Genomic DNA, 21943 nt, shown 5'->3' on the forward strand with positions numbered 1-21943 from the left:
TATTTACTCGAATTGGGCGTCAAGTTATAGCATTAGGGTTCGACTTGTTGAGAACTATCTAGATTATTGGACGTATAGGTGTACAAACCACGCCACCAAGTAACAATTCTAATTCAGGTCATGCTTTCGGTGTGTGAAGGCCAGTTAGACATTCCTTAATTAATCATTGACAAAGACATTAATGAAGAACTGGTATCTACGGGTTGGGAGCATTCAGATTGTCCGCTTCTTTGAGCCAACTCTAAGTTTGTCTCTCACTTCTTGAGCTTCTTTTCTTTAAACTTCAAAAACCTTATATTACTTAAAAAAATAAAAAATAAAAGCTTATATTTGATTTTTTTTATGTTTCTAAACTAACCTATGGGCAATGGATGATTTATATATATATTTTGGGATAATATTGATGATTTAATCCCTTCTTACTTTTACCATTTTGTAACATGGAGACAAGCTTTTCGGTCTATTTGAGGGTTTGACTGGCAATTCAGCCGATCAAGCGATTTCAACAATAATAAAATAAATAAATAAATGACAAACAAGACGACACCAACAAGATGGTAAGGTGTCAATCTAGGTATCCTAGGCGACTGATGTGTTCAAGATGTTTCAATGCCATGACATTGCTTAGAACTTTGGAGAGAATACGAATCAACAATAAAAAAATAGATATCTTTTATCCAAATGATGATGAAAATGAATATGTTATGTAAGTATGGTACAACATAAATATATTATATAAATACAAAAAGAATCATATAATAAGATAAGGTAAGATAATTACAACCACATTAATAAATTATACCACTTTGGTGTTATTTTATTACCATTATTTAAATATCTCTTGACTGTCCAAATGAACTATTAAATTAGAAAAAAGGTACACTTGGGGATCTTCCATTGAAGCTGAATTTGTTACATATTATATTCCAAGTGGGACCCACTTTTCTTCTTCCAAAGAAATGGGACCCACTTAATGTTAGGTCTTGATCATCTGAGAAATAAAATATATTATTGCAACCTATAAACCACCAAACACGTTGATTACTCTAATTATCCAATCTTAACTTTTGAGATTAACTTCTTTTTCTTCTTAAAAAAAAAAAAAAAAAAAACTAACTTCTTTTTCTGGTGGGTTCTACTTTGGGTTCTGTTGCATTATTATATCTTCCCTCTATAATTTCTGCACTTAAAAAACTGGTTTTTTTTCCATATTTTATATGATTACTTCTCAAGCAGTTGAACATTAAATAATGGGAAAAGGTTTTCATATCTACACTCCTTAACCTTTCATCTTTATTGCTATGTTCCTCTTTAGATTCTTTTTTTCACAAAATCCTTTTAGGTCTGACAAATTGGATTACACTCAATTGATCATAAATTTTATTTAATCTTATGCTAATATTGATTCTAAATGATCTAGATTGAATGAATTTTAAAGGGTTTTATTTAATTCCATTAACTAGTTTTAAAATCTTGATTCCTTTCTCTTGTTTTTAAAAAATATCATTATTTGTATTCAACAAATGCATACATGTATACAAGTTTCCTGACCAAATAATTTAATTTTTTTAATTGTTGAAGTTCATTTTCCATGGAGGGTTGAGGAAATGGTGTGATTTTCGACTCGCAAACGCTAAATAACTATTTGACCACTAATTTAAATTTAGTTAATTTTAAGATAAACTTAGTGGTAAGACACTCTAACATTTTTTTTTTCCAAATTCAAAATGTTGTGATAGTTAAAAGGCAATGATATAAATGAGTTTTGTTTGCATAACTATTATAGAATATTTATAACCAAAGGGTTTTATTCTACTTCAAAATGCCTTGTGAAATGTAATGTTTCATTATTTTATATATAAAAATACATAGATTAGTCTATGTGATTGATGATTTATAAATATCTCATTGATAAAATTTATATAATAATAATAATTTTGTTTATAAAGAGATTGATACAATTTTTTTTATCAAAATAAAATCATATAAGAAATTGTAATTTATGTTCATCTAAATTTGATTGCATTTTGAATATTTGTTCATAAATTTTAATAAGGGTTTGAATAACTTTCATTATTTATGTTAGATTGAAACTTGACTAAGTGAAAAGTATATGAAATTCCGCATTGCATTGTTAAAAAACCTCATTAGGAAAATGTACGCACTAGAGAAATGTCTACAGGGATGCTGAAACAACTATCATTCTTTTGGTTCAGTGTTGCAAATAGAGGTTCCTACAAGGTGGCTTGGCGTGTGGTATGCATTCCTAAAGAGGAGGGTGGATTGGGTCTCTATAACTTATATGCATGGAATCAAGCGTCTCTTATGAGGCACATTTGGAGTTAAAATGTGTGCTTAAAGGTGAGAACAGTGTGCTTACTTCAGCTGTTGGCAGAGACCCATTTATGAAGGTTCATGATTTAATTAGGGTGGGCGGTGCGTGGGAGAACCACTTTAATGATAATCAGCTTCTGTCACGATGGGGAGATATTTCTCAAAAGGATTAATAGTGACCAGGCTGTGTAGATTGCAACCCCAAGTGGAGAGTTCTCTTTAAAAACTGCATTGCAGGTAGTGTGTGACTCTAAACTGACGGCTTCCTGGGCTCGAGTGGTGTGGGCAGCAAAGGGTCAAAATCGCTTTTCTTTGATTTCATGGTTAGCCATCCTCAAAAGACTTTCTAAACGAAGGACTATTTAATAGGTTGGGGGTATTCAAGTGGACCCCACCTGTATCCTTTGCAAGGTTGGTAATGAGAATTGTGATCATTTGTTCTTTGAATGTGGGTTCTCTAAAAAGGTTTGGTCAAACATATTGATTTTGAATGGCCATCCAAATTCCTAATCATCATATTAGTTGGTGGAGTGAAGAATTAAAGTGGGTTACATCCCATTTTTTGAGTGACTCAGTTATAAAGTTTGTGAAATGTATCAGTTTTAAGGCCACTGTGTACTACATTCGGAAGAAAAGAAATGACTGTCACCACAACCAAGATGAGCAGTCGGTGGAGTAGGTGACTCGCCAGATCGTGAGGCTAGTTCAATTATGGTTCATGGAAGAGCAACCTACAGTGAATGATTTAGTTGCCAACCGGACGTTCTTTGAGAGACGGAATATTGGTTGTAGCTTTGTGTTGTCCACGGCCTTGATGCATCATTGGTTGGGACTTCTAGAGGGATGGTTGGCAGTTAATAGTGATCGTTTAGTGGCTGCCGGTAAATGCGGGTACTGGGCGATTGGGAGAGACTACGAAGGGAAGGTTATATTTGCTATTGTTGCTGGTTCTTCGGAGGAGAATATTCTCATATGTGAGTTACCTAGCATCCGAGCTAGGCTTCAAGAAGCAATAAGAAGTGGGTTCCATAGTGTGGAGGTTCGATCTGACTCTCTGAATGCTGTCTAGACTGTGGATGGTGAGCTCGAGATTCCATGGTATGTTATGGGTGTTATTGAGAAGGAGACATTAATTAGGTCTATAGCCCTCAGAAAGAACACACACTTAGTGCCTCACTTTATTTAGTCTTCCATAAGGAGCATCATAACAATATAAAAAATTTGTGCTGATTTTACCGAAGAGTGATTCAAAGAAGAAATTTAAGTGGATCTCTCGACAAAGGATATGTAACTTCAAAGAGAACAAGGATCTTAAATTCAAGGACATCCTCATACAAATAAGGCTCTCCTTGCTAAAGTGGCTTGGAGACTTTGGATGAATAGAAACTCAATCTAGGAGAAGCTTATGAAGAAATTTTATTTTAGAAATTCATATGTTGTCTACTTGAAGAATTGCTTGGACAAGCGTTCACTTTCTTTTGTTCGAAAGAGTATAAATCTCTGGTGCCAATATCTTGACTTAAAAAGAGAGTGATGTTGAAAGCTGTGACCACTTGGCTAAATTCCACCTCTTGGCTAAAAAAAAAATGTTATGTAACAAGAATACCCTTGAGCTTTCTAGCTCCTCACAATAATTTCTCCTTCAAGTTTACTAAAAAATAAAGAAAAAAAGGAAATAAGTATTTTATTTATAAATATTGTCCAATGAGCCACTTTTTGACTACTTGTGAGTCCTTGTTTAGCATATGTGGCTTGACATTTAAAAATTGAAAAAGTATATTTTATTTCTTGTTTTGATTCTTTTTATTTTTAAAAAATTTTTCTTTTTTCAAATTTGGGTAAAGTAAAAGAAATGTTGCTGAGAGATGTGGATTGTGAGTTGTGACACATTTTACTGTTTTATTTGGTGTGAAGCCCAACAAAAGACAATCTTTTCTCGATTCAGCTACTTTAATGTGTTCTATGCTATGGAAATAAAAAAATTAAAAAAAATTAAAAAAAATTATATAAGAAAAAGGGTCTCCTTCGATGCTTCATCACCACCAAAAGATATGTGAGTACCAAAGCAATTGTTTGTTCGGCTAATGGGTCTCTTTTTTTTAGAACTTTTGGTGTTTGTTATCAATACTTTATAACTTTTTATTATTTTTATAATCATGTAAGGTTTAGTACCTTAAAAAAGTTTTCTAAAGGTATAAAGCTATAGATTTGAAAACGAAAATTTCCCAAAATGAGAAGATAGAAAGTAGTTGTTTTGATGATTTAATCATATTTATTTTTATTAGATAAAAGTGCAAATTGCCATATCACCTCAAAAATAGAAGCATTTAAACACTGACATCTCATTTTATCTTTGAAAAATATACAATTATTTCAGTTTTATTAGAATGATTAATATTACAATTATAAATACCATTATATCTTTATGTAAAATGGAAAAGATATCATTTTTCTGTCACCTTTATTTTGTTCTTTTCTTTTGTTTTTTTGTGCAAGGCTATTTAGGTAATCTCATATTATTCAAAAGGTAGATTTGAGATTTCAAAACAAAACAACGATAGTTTAACGACATTCAATAATAGATTCTCGTGTATTAGTGGTGTAAGGAGCTTCTCCATTTCACTTTAAATAATGGGACATCGAAGCCATTCACAAAAAATAAAAAAAATTTAACAGAAAAGAAATTCCGGACCTTTCATTATAATAGACTAGATATAGAACAGAAACACAATAATAAGGGACCCAAAATGATTCACAATGCGTGTTCTTTTATTTATGGTCTATATGCGTTTTAACGGTGCATTTCCTTCAGGTGGAAAGTAATTATACTTTCACCATGACCAAATCAACCATCACTGGAATGGAAACAAAAGTCTAAGTAAGCTTTTATCCTTCTTCCACATAATCGATTAACTTTAAATGTCACTTTTGTACTACATATATAAGCATCGTTAAAGTGAAACTTGTACGTTTTTTACATTTTTTTTGTCTCTTTTTCTTTGAAACAGGTAACTTTATTTAAGGGGATAGAGATTTACCCTTGGTCTTAAAGAGATCAAATTCTTGATCGTATACTATGAGGCGTTGATCTTTATTAACTAAACCAACTATAGTTATGAATGTTTTATACAAAAGCCACGTTCTTGAATTGAATGAAAATAAGGACAAGCGACAAGACGATCGATGATTTTCCTTGTCAACTCAACGGTATAGATGGGAAATGTATGGTCATGGTAAAATGATGTAATTTAAAACTTTAGAACAAAAGGACTTGAAGTTGGCAAAAAGAAAAAAAGAAAGAAGATTGTCAAATTTTAAGATCCAACCTTAAAAAACAATAAAGAATTTAATATCATTGGACCAAGTGGCTTGGATTCAAAAAAATAAAAATAGATCCATCATATTATCATAATCATTTAATTTAATATCATCTTTTCTCCATTAGACAACTTTCTCCTCAAAGATATTAACAATATATATCATTGGTTTTGTAATTTTACCTATTATTAGTATTGTTTATGATCTAAGTATTGACAAAGAATAGTACAAATGAAGTCGATATAAATGACAATTATACAATTCAACCATAACAACTACTGGAATCATGATTCAATTTGAATTTGGTTTTGTTTTAGTTTATGTCAATGGGGTCGGATTTAGTTGAGAGTCGATTTCTGGTGCCTTCTTTACTGGGGCATTCTTCTATCATAATTATTTCGACGAAAACAAACAGATCATTCACAACTTTGAAATATTATTATAAATTAAAAAAAGAAGAAGAAGAAAAAAATAATAATTAAGAAGAAGAAGAAGGCCCACAAACCAGTCCAACCCTTGCACCCATTTTTTCATTAAAAAGAGAATGAGAGATGCAGACAGGTTCCTTGTATTTGAATAACTTATCTTTTGTCAACTAAGTCTTTTTAAGTACATCAAGGTTTCGTGCCTTAATTAGAATTTATATCAAAACCCAAATCTTCCTTGTGATTTTTTAATTAATTATCATATAATATAGAAAGAAAATTAAACAAACCCCATTTAATATTCATATCAGTGAGTGGTCTGCGCAGATCCATATAAATTTATTAAATTAAATAAACCCATTTAGTATCCATATCAAGTGAGTGATATGTGCAAATCCAATTTTTTTAATTAAAGAGAGAATCATAGATCATTGAGAATAAATTTGAATTAGTTTATCTATATTGATATTTTTTATTTAAAAAAATCAATACACTTCGACCACGTCACTTTTCTTTAAGGTGATAATCTTCTACTACGTGGCAATTTTATTTTATTCTACTCTTTCTAGGTTTTTACATAAATTGTAAAACACCATATTTTAGTGTTCTTCTTACACTTCTCAATTACAAAACCAAAATCAGACGAGGCTTACAAGTAAAGATGATAATTTTTTTTTAAAAAAGAGTGGAACCCACAATAATACCTTATAGCCTCTCCTATATTTTTTTCAATTCAGGATCGTTGATCTGAACTCTCTTTCTCGAAGAAATAGTTTTTCTGTATAATTTTACTCTAATAATTTTTACTGAGAAATTGTTTCCATGACTTGATCTCAAGTAATTGAGATTAGATTTACTAGATGTAAGGATAAAAAAAATTGGGTTCTTTGTTTTTTTTTAAGTAAGAAAGAGATTCAAGTGAGGCATCAATGGGGAATAAAGCCAAGATGGAATCAGAATACAATAACCAAGCTTCTCTGTTTGGCAAGATACAATGCACTTTTATTTATTTTTTTCCTACTTAAACAAATGTTTATCTCTTCTCTTTTGGTACCTAATTTCCAAGTTTAATTAATAGTGCCCTACAACTGGAGGTTAGATAGATAGGTATGGCCTAGAATTTCATCCAAAACCCTTTTAACAAATCCAAATTGTTGCATAATTGATGTTTCTATAGCATTGGAAATAGAAATAAAAACAAAACCCTAATGAGTATTCAAATCTCTTAACAATATAAAGTTGTCATTATTCAAATATCACATAGAGTTATGAGTCCTCCACATCATCATATAATATATTTCAGTAGAGTAGAGTAGAGTAGAGTAGAGCAGAACATCTTTCTGGGTTTCTGAGTTTCTTCCCATCCCTTTGCTTACATCTGCACCAGTGGAACTAATACATATGGAGGTGTAGCTAGAAGTTCTACCTTTCTTCCTCTTTTGGGAGCTATAAATACTCCCTCACTTGTACTTTGTCTTATTGATAGATTTGACCCAGTTGGAGAGGAATCAGTCAATGAGAAGTGCATGGAACTAATCTTTAAAGAGGGACCCAAGATTGCTTTCCCAGCAAGGCATCAACAAGGTCAGGTAAGTAAGTTAGTTAGATAAGAAACTACTACTACTGTAGAAAGCAGATTTTATCTGTTTCATGCATCTTTAAATGTTAGTGATGATTTTTCATTTTTCTTTTCCTACCCAAAACCAAAAATTATGATATCACACTAGATATCTTACTATTCCAGAGATTAATGAATCATATGCAAAATTCTATAAAGTATCAATTCATTGGCATTTGGAGATGTCTTTTTAATGGTGATCTTTCCTCTTTTTCTTCAACCAAATCCTGTTTGCTGAGAAGATGGGAGGTTCAGAGCCTTACCTTAGTGCTGCTGCTGTTTTACTTTTATTTCCTATAATGGGGTTGGTGGATAGTGGATTCCATTATCTGACTTCAAAGATCTGCATTTAATTTGGACTTAATAAAGGCTCCAAATTTAATTCTGAAAAATTTGGGTAGGTGTTCTGAGTTTTGACCCACCATTTGCAGATTAATCAATGGCCAAATGTTTTTCTCTTCTGGGTTTATTTATGTTTTTATTTCCTCAGACATTTGTCCTATTTTGCTTGGTATTGTCTTTTCCAATGTTTATTATCAAGCAGCTTGGCCCATGCACCCTGACTCCTTTTCTTTCTTTTTTTTCATATTACTTTTTTAATAATTAGCAGCAAATTTTGCTTATCTTTTCTAAAGAGTTTGGGAGTTTTCTTTTTGTTTATTAATCAAGTCTGCATGGAGAATGATTAATGAATCTAATGCTTTGTATTGAAAATTTGAAGGGCAGATACTTTATTCATTCCCTTCTAATGATTGACCCTAAGCAAGAAAAGGTACTTTGCTTGATTTGAAATGGAATAGTTACTAATCCTCTTACTTAGAAAATTATAGCATGTAAATGAGAGTGGATGAGGGATCCTGCCTCTCCATTTGGAATATTCCACAAGACTTAAAGATATCAAAAGATCACTATCAATGGAATTAAGAGTTAACTTTGAATTATTGGAACTTCCATTGTTGTTAATCAAGGCAGAGTTGGGTGCTAGAGCTTTCTAGGATTGGCAATGTATGAAATGAAGAGTAGATGTGTGGGCTGTTGGGCTGACTATAATGGATCCAGCCAGGCCCACAGAACCAGTATAAGGATTTGAACTTGGGCCTATTAAGCCCAGACTTTGTAACTTGAGATTTGATGATAACCGCCAGTGTCTACATCAATCTATCTATCAATGAAAATGGTGAGTGTTACTGCAAAAAGTCCAGAAACATTATGATCACAGGAGAGGAATGAAAGTTAGATAGTTAGCAGGCAAGAATATTATATAAGCAAAAAGAGACATATATATTATGGGTATGACCAGACGGTTGGGCCTTGATGTGAATGTGGAGCCTTAATGAGTCCTTGTGGGCCCCCTAATGTGGAGCCCCAAGTTAACATGCAAATAATAACTGCATTAATGGGCCTCACACACATGTTTCCAGACTAACACTAGACAAAAGAAAGCCGACAGATCCTCCAGGTGGATGGAAATCATTAAAATATCAAAGGTGTAGGCCCACAGGCCTTCCACGTGTGCTCTTGCACAGGCCCACCTTAATGATGGTGACAATATCATTAATGGATACAGCTTAAAATGGGTAATGATGGGTATTAGTCCTAATATCCTGATACAGCAACCATAACAGCAACTGGAAGAGTAAGGCCCACCAAGGCCCACCAAGCAGAAAAGGAAAATCAGCAAGTCAAAAGTTTCAACCTAACCTAACTTGGGCAATGGAGATTCTCAAGATATCACAGTAGAAGAATCTTTTATCAGACCCAATTGATCAGAGCTTTTGATTTAGAATGCACTCATGACCATTCACTCCATTTGATGCTAAATTCTGCAAAAGGTCAGTGTGGTCCAAAATCCAGTGAGCATGCATGTGATTCTTAGGGGAGCAGATAGGTTAAAAAACCATTCTCAACTGTCTTCCATGAAAACAGAAACAATTCATATCTATACAATTTGTGGATAAAACAAATAGAAGAGAGAGGACAAAAGCTTACCAATGTGTTTTCACAGAGATTGATTAAAAAGATGGCTCATTGACAAATCTCAATAAGAAAAATAAAGCTATGTCAGGCATTGGGACTAAACAGTTCAATTGTGTAAAGTGGTAAAACTAGACACATGAGTTGAGGTTGAAGTGGTTATGAAACACTATAAAAGTAAACCTAAATACTCTAGGAATTTAGTTTGAAATTTTCAAGCCTCTAATATTCACATGCAATGTTCCTCAGTCAAAAGGAATCATTCTAATCCTAACAGCAAATATGAATAATATTCAGGCATTCTTTTTGGTAATTGAGGCGTTTAGGCCAACTTATATGCACTTCGACTAATTTTCAAAGGAGAACTTATAAACATAAAAGGGAGAAGATCCGGCCACAAGGAGCTTTGAACTCTTGATCTCCTACTTATGAGATGGTGATCTTTACCGAGTCGACCTTTTTTCCATTCATGGTACTATTTGTCTGGCAATGCTTACCAAACATGTAATGTAGAGACAGCAGTTGGGTCTGTGATTGCCTCTACTGACTGAACAAAACCCTATTGAATTACTGGTTTACAAACACCATGATCAAATAAAGAGGCAATCAATCAGATGGTTACACAACTCCTGTGTTTTGGTATAACAATGGGGGTGGGTTAGGTTAGGTTAGCTATAGAATTAACCGCTTAGCAACCAACCCAGTCCCATGTGTTTGGTCACTTTGCAATGTAGCAACCTGTGCATAATCAGGGTCAGGCGTTCAACACCAATGTGAGATCAATTCAATGATTTGAAAAGTAACAACTGAACCCTGGGCAGTTATTCGATGAATTTAAAGGTGGGTCAGGAATTGTCAGCCATAAGTAATTGATCACAGGCCTTCTAAGTCTGCCTAGTGGATGAAATAATTCCGAGAGGGGTGTATTCTCTCTCAAGATGACACTTCACCTCAATTTCAATGGAGTAGTTGGCTGTTCCCAGAAAAGCAGAGTTTCTGTTTGTAGCAACTAGAATTTCTCTTTTACATATACTCTGTCATTGGTCAGCAGGAGAGTCAGATTGCACAAACCTGCAAATCACTAGACAAGTTTTTCATAATAACCTCAGAGAGCTTCCCCTGACAAAACGGAGAGGTAACCAACCATTTTCATAGATTGAAGGAAAATTGCAAGAATTCATACATTTACAAGTTTCTCATCCGATTTTATGACACATTTTGTTTATATTTCTTAATGCCACCTGCAAAATAAATGATCAATCAGGCGTGTGGAGTCTTCAGATTGATCCAGATGCTCCATTCCAACTACTGTCACAAACATAGAAAAAACATTAGAGTTTACTCCATTTTGGGTTTGAAGTTAATTATGCCATCTTACATTACAAAATAAATTCCCCCAATTCTCTGCTTACTCATCCACAACTAAGAGACTAAAAAAGAAATAGAATCCAACTAAGTGTTTCAGATGTGCAAGAAAAAACAAATAACCCATACATACACAGTAAGTTGCTACTCCAATGTTATTTATTACATGAACTTTAAGATTATGTTAATACACTTAATGACATATTTGACATTTCAACAGTTTCCATTTTCATTCAGTTCAAACATTTCTGTGGTTTCGTAGTAGAAGGCCGCCAGAACATCCTGAATGTAGATTCAATCATCTTATTTTCTTTTATCACCTGATGGACCCAATAGATTTTCAGTTTTAAAATTCCTGATAAATTCTAAAATTCCATCTTCTGTTGGTAAAAAGAGTGCAATTCTTGTTGATTGGTGCAACTCTGAATGAGTTCCTCATTTAGCCACTGTTTTTATGCCTTTTGAAGCTATTATATGTCAATGGCTAGGAAGCACAATTCAACACCCTCCAGCTCCATGGAAAAAGTAATCTTATCCCTAGTATATGAGCAAAGCATGAGTCATGGCATTTTACCTGGAAATATTCAACCCAGAAGAGTCAAAACCAATTAATCAGGATTAAGGCAGGGTTAATCAAATTGGGAGCCAGATATATGCAATGTCCATGGAAAAGATATTGAGTTTTTGCCCTATACACATGCTGCTTCTCCTTGTGGCCACATCTCCAAAATAAATTCGCATAGGGGAACCGACAGTAATTGAAATCAAAATCAACATTCCTGTGGTACTAAATCTCTGAAGGTCACAGGAACTCTACCAGGATTTGTCATATGGTTGAACTAAGAGAGAACTTGAGGTACTAATATGTACAATGCTCTTCTCAAGCAGAAATGGACTTCCCTAGTACTCAACCTAGATATTGAAATGTAACAGATAGTTTACAGACAAAATCATAAACACAAAAATTCATCTTTCTAACCATGATTAAATATCAAAAATACTATGGAAACTAAACCAACCCTTAATCATCAAAATATAACTAGTTTCAAACTCAAGCATCAAAACCATGAAGCAGGTGGATGCCTCTCTAGGGCTTGGGACTCATGTAATGATGGTGAAAATATCATTAAAAGATACAGCTTGAAATAGCTAATGATGGGAATGAGTCCTAATATCTTAATGCAGCAACCACAATAGCAACCGGAAGAGTAAGGCCCACCAAGGCCCAATTGAGATTCTTAAGATATCACAAAAGAATAATCTTTTATCAGACCCAATTGATCAGAGCTTTCAATTTTGAATGCACTCATGACCATTCAGTCAATTTGATGCTAAATTCTGCAAAAGGTCAGTGTGGTCCAAAATCCAGTGAGCATGCATGCAATTGTTAGGTGAGCGATAGGTTAAAAACCATTCTCAACTGTCTTCCATGCAAACAGAAACAATTTGTATTTATATAATTTCTGGATAAAACAAATAGAAGAGAGAGGACAAAGCTTACCAATGTGTTTTTACAGAGGTTGATTAAAAAGATGGCTCACTGACAAATCTCAATAAGAAAAATAAAGCTATATAAGGCATCGGGACTAAACAGTCCAATTATGTAAAGTGATAAAACTAGATACATGAGTTGAGGTTGAAGGGGTTATGAAAAACTAAAAGGTAAACCTAAATATTCTAGGAATGTAGTTTGAAATTTTCAAGCCTCTAATATTCACATGTAATGTTCCTCACTTAAAAGGAGTCATTGTCATCCTAACAGAAAATGTGAATAATACTCGGGCATTCTTGTTGGTAATTGAGCTGTTCAGATCAACTTATGTGCACTTGGACTAATCTTCAAGGGAGAACTTATAAACATACAAGGGAGAAGATCTGGCCACAAGGAGATTTGAACTCTTGATCTCTTACTTATGAGCTGGTGACCTGTACCAAGTCAACCTTTTGGGGTTAATACTTAGGTCTTTTTCCATTCATGGTACTATTTGTTTAGCAGTGCTTACCAAACATGCAATGCAGAGACAGCAGTTGGCTCCATGATTGCCCCTGGATCGAGAAATTCTGACTGAACAAAACCCAATTGGATTACTGGCTTACTAATATACCATGATCAAATAAAGAGGCAATCAGATGGTTACACACCTCCTGTGTTTTGGTATAAGAATGGAGTGGGTAAGGTTAGGTTAGCTATAGAATTAACCGCTAAGCAACCAACGCAGCCCCATGTGTCTGGTCACTTTGCAAACTGGCAACCTGTGCATAATCAGGGTCAGGCCTTCAGCACCAATGTGAGATTCATTCAATGATTTGAAAAGTGACAAACTGAACCTATAACTAGGTTGGCCCCGTTGATAAATTGATCAGAGCCCTTCCAAGTCTTCCTAGTGGATGAAATAATTCCAACAGAAAAGCAGGTAAACATGTCCTCATTTCCACTGTAGTAGATAGCTTTTCCCATAAAAACAGAGTTTCTGTTTGTAGCAACTAGCATCTACCTTTTACATATACCCTGTCATTGGTCAGCAGGAGGGTTAGATTGCACAAACCTGCTAATCACTAGACAAGTTTTGCATAATGACCTCAGAGAACTTCCCCTGACAAAGGGGAGAGGTAACCAATCATTTTCGGGATTGAAGAACAATGCAAGAACTCATACATTTTCAAGTTTCTCATCTGATTTTAAGACACACGTTCTTTATATTTCTTAATACCAACTGCAAAATGAATGATCAATCATGCATGTCTAGTCTTTAGACTTGATCCAGATGCTCCATTGGACCTGCTGTCACAAAAAAGAAAAAAACATCAGAGTTTACTCCATAATAGGTTTGAAGTCAATTATGCCATTTTACTGTACATTACTTACAAGTTCCCCCAATCTCTAGCTTACTGATCTGCAACTGAGAGACTTAAAAAGAAATACATTCCAACTAAGCGTTTCAGATATACAAGGAAACAAAATAAATATACATACACAATAAGTTGCTACTCCGATGTTATTTATTAGGTGAAGTTTATAAGTATGTTAATAGTCTTAACGCGATGAAATCATTGAGACACATTTGAAATTCAACAGTTTCCCTTTTCTTTCAGTTCAAACATTTCCATGGTTTCATAGTAGAAGGCCGCCAATACATCTTGGACACTGATCCAATCAAAGTTAGTCACCTCATTTTTTATTACCTGATGGACCCAATAGATTTTTAATTTTTTTCCTGATAAAATCTAAAATTCCATCTTGTTTTGGTCAAGACGAGTGAAATTCTTGTTGAGCTGGTGCAAATCTGCATGAATTCCTTATTGAGCCACTGTGTTTATGCCTTTTGAAGCTAGTATATGTGAATTGATGGGAAGCACTATACAATGCCCTCAAGCTCCAGGGAAAGTCATGTTATCCCTAGTATATGAGCAAAATATGAGTTATGGCATTTACCTGGAAGTAGTCAACAACTGAATAATTAAATACAATTAATCAGGATTAAGGAAAGGGTTAATCATAATGGGGGCCATGGAAAAGATATTGAGTTTTTGCTCTATAGGCATGCAGCTTCTCCTTGTGGTCTCATCTTTGAAATAAATTCATACAAGGGAACCAACAATAAATGAAATCAAAATCAACATTCTTGTGGTACAATATATTGAAATCAAAACCAACATTCTTGTGGTCTAATATCTCTGAAGGTCAAAGGGACTGTACCAGGTTTTGTCATATGGTTGAACCAAGAGTGAACTTCAGTACTAATATTTACAATGCTCTTCTCAAGCTGAATGAACTTCCCTAGTACTCAACCTAGGTATGAAATGTAATAGATAGTTTAGAGATGAAATCATAAAGACAAAAAGTTAATATTTCTAACTGTGGTTAAATATCAAAATATTATGGAATCCAAACCAACCCTTAAGCACCAAACTAAAACTAGCTCAAACTCAAGCATAAAAACCATGGAGCAGGTGGATACCTCCCTAGGGCTTGTCACTCACGTAACTGGATCAAAGTTTTATGTGATGACCAATTAGTTGGGCCAAACAGCCTTTCAGTTGGTTTATTTCTTCTGTCCATATTTGGGTCAAGGGGAGGGATTTTTTTCCTTTTTCTTGGGAGGGGTGGGGGGTGTTAATATTTGTGTTTTCCTATGCTAGTGTAGACAGTTTCAGAAGTTTAATGGTTTAATTTTTCAGCATGTTAATGTTAGCAATATTTTTCTAGTGTGTGAGACACTGTTTTGATATCTTCTCTTTCAAACAAATATTCCAGAATAATCATTTGAAAGGCTTTCAGTTTACAAGAAGATCAAGGTCTTGCATCTGAATCGATTTCAAAGAGTTATGGACAAAATACCAACATGGTTTAATCAGGGATGTGGAACACTATGTTTTGATATTATTAGTGTATGAAGTACATCAGGTAGTTATAGAAGTACAAAGGTATAGTAGGAGTAAGAAATGCCAAGCTAATGATGTAGATAAGCCAGTGTAGATTCCTTATCAGGGCTCCTATGAATAGCTCATGTACTTTGACTTAGAGTAACCAGCAGAATGTATTTTCAATTTTTTTTGAGAGTTAATTTGAGCTTTTGAACATGTGGTTTTCAACTCCTGTGATACCTTAGAAATCTCAAAGTATGTTTCACCACCTGATGTGTAAATCCACATATTCTGCTTACAGATTTGCGGCCCCTGTTTTCTTCTTTCTTCCTGATAATGTACCAAAAAATAACCTCAGGCCATAGTTACTGAAACACTATTCAATCTAATGTATTTATAACAAAACCATAGCAATGACCAGAGGATCCTCATTGATCCTGCCAATGACCTTTTCTTTCCATGATCAAGCCACGCTTTTATCATCTAGTCATGCTACTTATTTCCTTGGATGGGAAATTCCTAACTCTTTTCTTGATCTTGCTACCAATCCATCAAGCCAGCAAAATCTTAGCTTCAATGTTTTACGAATCAATTTATTCCTTCAACCATTCTATTCCATTAAGCAGGTCCCCTAGTCTCATAAGAAGAACTCAAGTATTTTTGGAACAAGATATAGTAGCCTTACTGGATATCTTGTTTTCCAATGTTATCCTTCAAAGTGTTTCGTGTTATTAGTATTCCCTTTGAGACTGACTATAAAAGGTCTTAATTCACACTCATCTCAGAATGCTAAGTCATAGTTAAGAACATATCCACCAATGGATTTTCTCACAGTGGTCTTTATCTCGAACAAGACATTAAGTTCATTTTCAAGAAATGTAAGAACATTGTCACGAGCAAAAAGCAACCAATGTACCAGAATACTGTACATTTTCAGCTGGTCCACATTTTATCGACAATCCGAATGAGAATTCAACCCCATAGTCTCTTCACACATTATCAAGGAGAGCAAGAAAATATAAACCCCATCACAATCAATCTACAAAGCCATCCCACCTTTCCCAAGTAATCAAGGCTCAAACCAGCACTATTAATCTTTAAATGTTTTTCTTCGAATTTTGACATAGAAAGCCCACAAAATATTTAGTTTCCAAGTAGATTCTAAATATCATCCATTCTTAGGAATGGAAAAATATCATAGAGACCAATCCTCACAGATTTATCCATTCCTCTGACTGCCAACTGTTGGTGTCATGAGTTTGGTTTTCTATACCTCAGACTTGTTAGAACCCAAATATCTAGCTCTAGATACAATGGCTGTTTGAACCCCCCCATCCAAAAAACATAAAATAATAATAAATAAATAAAAAAAGAGGAGGAAGAAGAAAGAAAGAAACATAGCATATAAGTGACTGTTTAGCATAAGGAATTCTGAGGTCCTTAACATTCCCAATTATCCACTGTTGCATTTTGAATATTTAAAGTCCAAACCTCCAGTGATTCTTCATTTTGGAGTTGGGCCAGATAAACCTTATTAGTGAACTAGGAGTTCCATCTTTCAGATAATATGCAGCTATAATGCCTTCAACTATGAGTATTAAATCCAAAACAGATAGGAGCTTAATCTCTGAAAAATGTTGAGAATTGAATAATTGAATAGGAATTACACCTCAAAGAATAATCTGATCCACCTGAACTTAAAACTAAGGATCCTAACTTTTGGGACCCAAATCCAGATGATCTTAATGCAGCTTAGGAATCATTCAATTTGAACTTCTTGGCAGCCTAGATCGAATGCAAGAACACATGCCAGAATACACCCTGTTATAAATTTCAAGTTGTTTAGTCAAATGTGCAGCTAAGAAGAAGGTAATAAGCAATGAAATTGCGATATATATCTCTTAAACATTACATAGAACAAGAATCTCATGCTCCAGTATCTATTGTGAGTCACCAAGAGGTCCGTTTTGTATGTCCTACCTCCTTTCTCAAAGTAAAATCTACTCAACATTTTGTCCTTGTAATTTATGGCACAGACACACATACACAAAGGGGAAGAAATAGGAAATTGCAGTGTTGCCGAAAATCACAATGAATAACGTTTGCAAGATCAAAATTAAGTTGAGTCTGCTAAAAAAAAAAATCATTCAACAACCGGGCTCTGCTTTCTACAATGTTACGGTTAACTCTACTTGTCATTCTTGATAAACAATCCCACAGAGTATACTTGCAGACTCATTTCATGACAACGGATAGATTTTCTCATTTTAGATCGATTCACGGATTCATATTTGGACACAGAACAGATCCAACTGAATCATCTGATCAATTTCAGTTTAAGAAAAGAAAAAAGAAACATTTTTCACACCTTTGCAACGGTTCTTCTTGTCATATTTCCACTGCCCAATCTAATAAAAGCAGAAATCTCATAAAGGGTAATAGTAACAAATATTGCGAAGTCATCCACACAAATTTGACTTAGTATCACCTAATTCACAAGCTCATACCTCAACTTGAACTAGCACAGACGGATTTGCTCTTCCAGTTCGACTAATGTAGATGACGTACAGTAGAAAAACTCAATCGACCAACGATTTCAACAAACAACGCTGCCGAAGATCAATAGGGAAGAAATGACTAAGCCCCCAAAAAATGGTAATGGATGAACACCGGAGGCGGCGAGTTCAGTTACTCTGCACGTACGTCCAGGTTAGAGGATCGTAATTCTCGGAGTGTGTAAGGGTATTTACGGAAGCGAAAAGCAACATTGTTGGAACTTGGAAGATGAAAACGACGTTCGATTAGATTATAGTTTCTGACGTGGCACACGCGTTCCTTATGATCCACGTGACATGAAACTTTTTTTTTCCCGCTTTTTTGGTAGTAATTAACTAATTACGTGACTTTCCTTTTTTTTTGCCCTTTTTGCGCAAAGGCAAGGGTGTTGTTTTTCCGCCTCTATATTAAAATATAAATAATAATAGGGCTGACGTGTAAATGACTAGGACTTCTGACTTGGGCCTTCGTCATTATGACGTCACAAAGCCACGTGGGTTATCAAAAGTTTGATTTTGACTATCTTCTTTTAATATACAATGGATATAATTTTTTTTTGTTCATACAATCACAATGGATATAATTTGATTCCACAAATACCCCTGTCATGTGAAAAAGTTAAATGAGAAACCGCCAAACGCAGTTACGACTTCCGAGAGTGTAGAACAATAGAATCTGACTTCAGAGTTGCGTGACTTGCCAGATTTACATGTGAGACTTCCATTTTGTAATGCTTACTTAAGTTGGATAAGATTTACACCCCAAAAAATAAAAAAAAAAAAAAAAAGAAAAAAAGAAAAAGAAGGAGAAGAAGTTGGATAAGATGGTTAATCCTAGTAGAAAATAATTGAAGTCACATGAAGGGGTTGACAAATAACTTTTAGGTCATATGGATTTTGGTTTGGATTAAATGGTTGGACAGTTTGAACTGTTCATTGCTTAACCGAAATAGAAGTGGCTTTCAAAGCTTTCTAAAGCTTCTCTACTATACAATAAATCATTATTATTTTCTGTCTTCATCATGTGGTTTCACGGATATCATATCAACCTCTGAATATTCTTACAATCAGATATGATGTGAGGGTTTTCTAAATATTAGCATCAAGAAATTTCTTCCTCTCATTTTTAATAGGTTAATCAAGGTTTCAACTTTTTCCAAATCTCGAATTTTAGACGTGTAAAATTAAGACTCATAAATAAAGGAAATCTTGCCTATTTGTGATCCATGGATGCCAGTGAACCTACTTTTTTTGTAATCTTTGAAATTATTGAGGGGTTTTGGAGTAGGTTGACATGTCGGTTTGATAAGGGAAGGTTCCTAATTTCTTGTTTTAGTAATTGGTTTGACTAAAGTTGTACTAATAACGAAGATAGAAGCGTAGCTCAAACATTAAGAATGTCTACTCTCTTAACATTAATGATGATGATGGCCGACGTAGAGTATCGAATCAAACGTTCTCTTTTCTTTATGTATTTGACCATTTAGGTATGTATACATACAAACCCTATGCTTCACCTTTTGATATATACTTTGTGTGACCACTTGAAATGTATTAAAAGAAAATTAAAAGTAATGGTGATAGTAATGATCACAATTGACGTTAAGACGAATATGATCCGATAATATTTTCCCCCACTTGCTTAAATTATTCGTAAGTCAAGCATCGATATCAATCACAATTGACATATCAAATGTGTTACTAATTCATAATTTTGTAATGGTGGATGTTGTCTTTTGATTTCAACCTCAAATTAATTTTTATTGACCTTTTGTTTTTTGGTAAGAATGGAGCTCAATTATAAACTACAATGTTAGCTAGTTGTTTTTTGTACCACTCTTTGACAAGTTATATAAGGAAAACTATTTATCTAAAATCAAACAATTCCTAAATGTGATAGCCATCACAATTAATTATCATTCTAAAAATTCCAATGCACAAAATAAAACATGCTTAAATAAAAACATTACTATATGAGTTAGTTGCATGCAATATTGAAACAACTTTTAAACATGTTTCGATGATAGATGATTTTTATATGCAATGTTTTAATTCTTAAAAAGAGATCAACCCTAGTTTGTTTTACAATGATCTTAAATAAGAAAGAAGAAATAATTTTTTTGAGGTTTCACATTGCTTGTTAGGTTTATGTTGATAGATAGAAAATGGCTTTTTTTTTTCATGTTAACAAGTCTATAAGAGAAGGGTGAGAGATGGGTATGTAAAGTTGGTAGACAAGTTGGTCTATCATTTTTGTGTTTATATTTTTAAGGTAAACTTGTTGAATCACTATTTTAGAATTATCCAAATTCTACATCAATTTGATATATTATCAGTTCTTGTTACACAACTTATAAAAGAAAATCTGAAAAAGAAAATTAACAACAATAATTGATGACTAAAGTGAAATATGTGAACCCTATTATTGTAACTTGCTCTAATAATTTTATTTTTGGTTGCCAATCCCTATTTTCAAGGCTCTGCTCTGTCTAATCCGGTGTTCGACCCGAGTAGCACACCTGGCTGTAGTGGGTGAGTCTTCCAGCGGGGATTTTTTGCATCCACAAGGTTTCGATACTGGATCCTTGCTTAAGTGGACCAAGCTGCTTACCACTTGAACTAACCTCCGATGGTAATAAATGACTGTCTATTAAGTAACTTCGTAAAAGAAATAATACAAGCAAATTAATTCCTTGGTCACATTGCTTCTCTCGGCTGTTATGGGTTAGGATTTGTTATAATATTGAAAACAATAATGATTTATCATCTAACATTAATAAATAAAATAAGAGGTTGCTTCCCTAATTAATTGGATCAACACATTTATGGAGATCAAGTTTTGAAGATAATTTCAAAAGAAATTTAAAATTGGGAGTTGGTTGACCAATGAATCTTAGATTTTAAGAAAACAAATGTGGTAGGAGATTTCTTATCTCATATGGTCTAATTTGTTATGATATCTTCTATTTGGTTATAAGATTTATTAACTTGATTACCAGAAAAACCAAAACCTACCTTCCTTGAAAGGAAAAAGAAAAGGGTTTAAATGGACAATTCACTTTCATTGGATTACAATTTACTTCATCCAAAAAAAACCGGTTTAAATGGGAAACCATCAACACGGTTTAGTTTGGGCTGAAAAAACCAGCCAGCTGCTATCGTAGGGAACTTTCTGCCCAAGTAGAAAGAAATAGCATCTCTTTAATTGTCCATTTAGGGTTACTTTCAAAGCGGGCGGCGTGTAGATATTTATTTATTTATTTCTATACAAATTTCCATCCATTGTTTTGGTTCCTCTTTTCAACTAGGATACAAACCATGCTCTCCGGTTCAATTGAATTGAAGTTGGATCAACCGAACTGTATTAGGAAGTCGGGACTGACGGCTGCGATCCAAGGTTGGAAAAATCGCTAAACACTGACACGACGATAACAAAGCCAGATGTACTCGTAAAAGTTGAAGACCCGAGCAAAATAAGGTTAAAATATAGTTGTATCGCCCCATTCTGACATGATGATGTATTACTGAATTTCGGCAATGCATCACCGACACTTTGAACCAATGTTCCGATCCCGGTTTGGGTTTCTATTTCATCAATCAATCAATCAAAACATTAAAAAGGATATAACGACGACGAAGGCGAGCATGTTTTCTTTGACCTATCCGTTGACCGCAAGGTAAACAAAGGAAGGCAGCATAATATCACTGCCACGTCCGTTTTAAAAGTATGCCACGTGGCATCATCTTCTAACCTATTAGCTGGTCCCACGTCATGACTGATGAAACCTCCTATCCGTAAGTGACCCAAAACCGCGCGTACCCACTTCTTATTGGCCCGAAAGATATATCCAACTATCCAAGACCTTTGCCGCTTTACTTAGAATACATTTGCGAACTTACTAAAATACCCTCAAAGAATAAGGTAATTCCATCAAAGCAGCCCGCCATTACAAAAAGAGTTTTTAAAGCCGAGGGAGGGTTTAGAGCCG

The sequence above is a fragment of the Hakea prostrata genome, chromosome 10, assembly GCF_041222555.1.
Source record: "Hakea prostrata isolate BN-2017 chromosome 10, UWA_Hpros_2, whole genome shotgun sequence".
NCBI classification, from domain to species: Eukaryota; Viridiplantae; Streptophyta; class Magnoliopsida; order Proteales; family Proteaceae; genus Hakea; species Hakea prostrata.